This window comes from Herpailurus yagouaroundi, unplaced genomic scaffold (assembly GCF_014898765.1).
Source record: "Herpailurus yagouaroundi ecotype Mexico unplaced genomic scaffold, PumYag 28, whole genome shotgun sequence".
NCBI lineage: Eukaryota > Metazoa > Chordata > Mammalia > Carnivora > Felidae > Herpailurus > Herpailurus yagouaroundi.
Window position 1 is genome coordinate 34,589,898 of NW_024412376.1, and position 4,278 is coordinate 34,594,175.

The 4,278-nt window shown below is 37.1% G+C and overlaps 1 pseudogene; it reads right to left on the reverse strand.

The window, feature by feature from the left end:
• Nucleotides 1-388: 388 nt before the first annotated feature.
• Nucleotides 389-1,045, reverse strand: LOC121022033 (cyclin-dependent kinase inhibitor 3-like; annotated as a pseudogene).
• Between the last annotated feature and the right edge of the window lie 3,233 nt (nt 1,046-4,278).

The following is a 4,278-nucleotide window of genomic DNA, read 5'->3' on the forward strand; positions in this document are numbered from 1 at the left end:
ATGCAATTATTTATTTATTCATTTATTTATTCACTTTTTTTTAATTTGTCATTAAATCTTTAGGAATGTCTGCACATATACATTTACATTCAAGCCGATAACACTGGTAAGTTTCATTTCAATACAAATCATGTTAAATAGTTCTTAAATTTCAGACATGGTCGTATATATGTCATTTAAAATTCGGGGCGCCTGGGTGGCGCAGTCGGTTAAGCGTCCAACTTCAGCCAGGTCACGATCTCGCGGTCCGTGAGTTCGAGCCCCGCGTCGGGCTCTGGGCTGATGGCTCAGAGCCTGGAGCCTGTTTCCCATTCTGTGTCTCCCTCTCTCTCTGCCCCAAAAATAAATAAACGTTGAAAAAATTAAAAAAAATAAAAAGAATTCTTTTTTATCTAGATACAGATCTTGACAATGACTCTCTTGATGCTAGGTGTACAGCTAGTTTGTCCCAAAACTCATGAAAATAATGATGTTGCTTTATAGTCTTGTATTGCTCCAGATCCTCTTGGGTCTCCCAGGCTGTCTACAGCTTGCCGAGATGAAGCTGCGTGAGACAGGAACAGTAGGAGACAAGTGGGTACGAGACAAGATCTCCCAAGTCCTCCATAACATTGGATTAAGATTTTTCAGTTCTTTTTTAAGGCAGATTATAAGCTCCTCCATTATTTCACAGCAGATGGCTACATCGGGAGTCCCTCCGTCTGGGATTGGATGATCATGAGTGATAATTCCATAGTGATGGTAGAGGTCCACAAGGTTTGGGACGCGGTATTTTGACAGTTCCCCTCTGGGGCAGAAAATAAATACGCCTCGTATATCACAGCTCCTTAGTTCTTCTGTACCTTTTTGGATATCTCTTCTAACATTTTTAAATTTACCATCTGGAAGAGCACATAACCCAAGAAACTGAGAACAATTTACTCGTGACAGGGGTAGTCACAGTATCTGAATTGGAGTCTGTTCATCTTCAATAGGCTCTTCTTCTGATGCGTCACATTCATTTGTTTGCAATGAACTGGGTGATTTCATCACGGGCCACCCCACATCACGACTGGCTACCACCTCCAATCACTTATTATTTTATGAACTCATTCATTAAGAATATACTACGTACTGAAGATTATCCTGAGTGTGAGGAATTAAATAACAAATAAGCTGTGGTTCCTGGACTCGAGCTGTTATCTATCTGGGCAAAGTGGGATGTCAGACAGCTATATATACAAAAATTACAATATAGAAATATAAGAACAAAGGTGTTGTGTAAAGTGCCACAGGAGCATCAACCATTTAGTGCCCAACTACACCTAAGGTTGGGGAAGTCACCAGCAAAGGTCAAAAAAGGCTTCTGAAAAAGAATCAATGTGGTATTTAAATGTATTTATTGAAATAGTAGGAGCTTATTCAAATGGCAGGGGAAAGGTCATTTTACATACCAAGAATAGAGATGCTGGATCAATTAGAAAGCTTTGAGCTGTGACTAACAAAAAATATGATTAAATGCAGCTTAAACAATAAGGGACTTCTAACACTTCTAACTTGGAATGGCTAGAGAATTGTGAAGAAATGGATAGAACACAATGTTTACAAGGTTCACAGTTATCAGATTATAAAGAGCTGTGTGTACCACATTAAATAATTTTCTTTTGCTTCCTCTACTTTTGTGTCATATTCAAGAATTTATTACCTAGGCCAACGTTATAAAGTTTCCCCCTGGGGCACCTGGGTGGCTCAGTCAGTTAAGTGTCCCACTCGATTTTAGCTCAGGTCGTGATCCCTGGGTTGTGAGATTGAGCCCCACTTTGGGCTCCACACTGAGCACAGAGCCTGCTTAAGATCCTCTCTTTTGCCCTCTGCCCCTCCTCCACTTGCACACACATGTGAGCCTTCTCTCTTTCTCTATAAACTAAAATTTGAAAAATTAAAAAGATAACAGCTTTTCCCATATGTTTTTTTCTAGGAGATTTATAGCTTCAGGTCTTATGTATAAATCTTTAGTTCATATAGTTTATTTTTGTGTATGGTGTAAGAAAATTGTCCAACTTCTTTCTTTTTTTTTTCTTTCATGTGTATATGCAGTTTTTCCACCACCTTTTGTTGAAGACACCATTTCCCAATTGTGTATTCTTGGCACTCTTGTGAAAGGTCAGTTAATTGTATATGCATGGGTTTATTTCTGGGTCTCTATTGTATTTATTGGTCTATATGTCTGCCTTCATGCCAGTATCATACCATTTTAATTACTGTAGCTTTGTAATATATTTTGAAATCAAGAAATGTGATGCTTCTAGCTTTGTTCTTTTTCAAGATTGTTTTAACTATTTAGGGTCCTCTGTAGTTCCATGTGAATTTAAGAATTATTTTTCCTATTTCTATAAAAAATGCTATTGTGATTTAGATAGGTATTGCATTGAATTTATAGACTGATCACGTTAGTAGTATGGATATTTAACAATAAGTCGTTCAATCCAAGAGTATGAAATACTCTTCCATTTCTTTGTGTCTTTAATTTTGTTCATCAGTGATTTATAGTGTTCAGCGTACAGGTGTTTCATCTCTTTAGTAAGGTTTACCCTGAAATATTTTATTCTTTTGTGATGTTATTGTAAATGGGATTGTTTTTTAAATTTCTTTTTCAAACAATTCATTGCTAATGTATAGAAACACAACTTATTTACTGTATGTTGATTTTGTATCTACAACTTTACTGAATTCATTTATTTGTCCTAACGGTTTTCTTGTGGAGTCTCTAAGATCCAGAAATACCGTTCCTGGGTATTTATCCAAAAGAATTGAGTATATGTGTTGCCAAAGCGAGCACTATCCAAAAGAATTTAAATCACATCTTGAAAAGATATTTGCAGTCCTGTGTTCATTACAGCCAAGATGTGAAAAACAGTAGCCAAGATGTGAAAAAAACCCAAATGCCCATCAGTGGATGAATGGATAAAGAAAATGTGGTATATACATACAATGAGCTATTATTCAGCCTTCAAAAAGAAGGAAATCCGGGGTGCCTGGGTGGCTCAGTTGGTTGGGCATCCAACTTCAGCTCAGGTCGTGATCTCGAAGTTCATGAGTTTAAGCCTCAAGTCAAGCTCTGTGCTGACAACTCAGGGCCTGGAGGCTGCTTCAGATTCTGTGTCTCCCTCTCTTTCTGCCCCTCCCCTGCTTGTGCTCTGTCTCTCTCTGTCTCAAAAATAAACATTAAAAATAAATAAAAAGAAGGAAATCCTACAATGTATGACATGGGTGAAGCTAGAAGACATTAAGCTAAGTAAAATAATACAGTGAATAACAAATTCTATATAATTCCACCTATATTAAGGTATCTAGAATACTCAAATGCATAGAAGCAGAGAGTGGAATTTTAGGGCTAAAGGGAATTGGGGAGTTGTTATTCAATGGTTGTTACAGTTTCAGTTATACAAGATGAGTAAGTTCTAGAGATCTAGAGATCTCTAGATCTAGAGATCTAGAGATACAACACCATGCCTATAGTTACCAATATTATATTGTGCCCTTAAAATTTTGTTAAAAGAACATGTTAAATTACATTTTTTTAATAATTTTTACTATAATTTTTAAAAAAGTAGGGCAGAAAAAAAAGGAATTTGAATTTCATCCTGAAAATAATAGAGAGTAGTTGAAAGATTTCAGCAGTGGACGGTATGATCAAAATCAAATTTTATAAGCTATTGTTAAAGAACACAATTCAATTGAGTGAATTGTAAAGATCTTATTGGCTTTATCCAGTGATTTGTGAATTGGGCAGTATCCCATCCAGCACGGAGAAAGGAGCTCCAAAAGCTGTACAAGGCAAGAGATTTTAGGGGCAGAAGGGAGAAGTAACAAGGAAGCAATGGTGGGCATTTGCTAATCGGTTAAAGCAGTTAGTTCCCTTATATGGAACAATGGGAAATCTCAGAGCTGCTGCATCAGGCAACTTGTGCTGAATAGGCATGTTGAGATTTGTTGCTGACATAGGGGTAAATTTGAATGACTCCATCTTGGGCCTGATCTGGGTTACTTCAACACTATCTTGGCAAAGAATGGAATATGCATTGGAGTGGGGCAAGGCTGGAACCAAAGGTCCAGTAATGAAGATAGATGGGCTCTTGGAAGGATTTTTATTGTAGAAGATAGGGGAATTCAAAATAGCTCTATGGTCCAAACTAGGGGTTGGATACCAGTACTATTAAATGTGATAGTAAATAGAACCAAGAGGACAAGATATGTGAAGGAAGTTGGAGTTTTGAATCTCTTGAGAGCAAGAAGAAA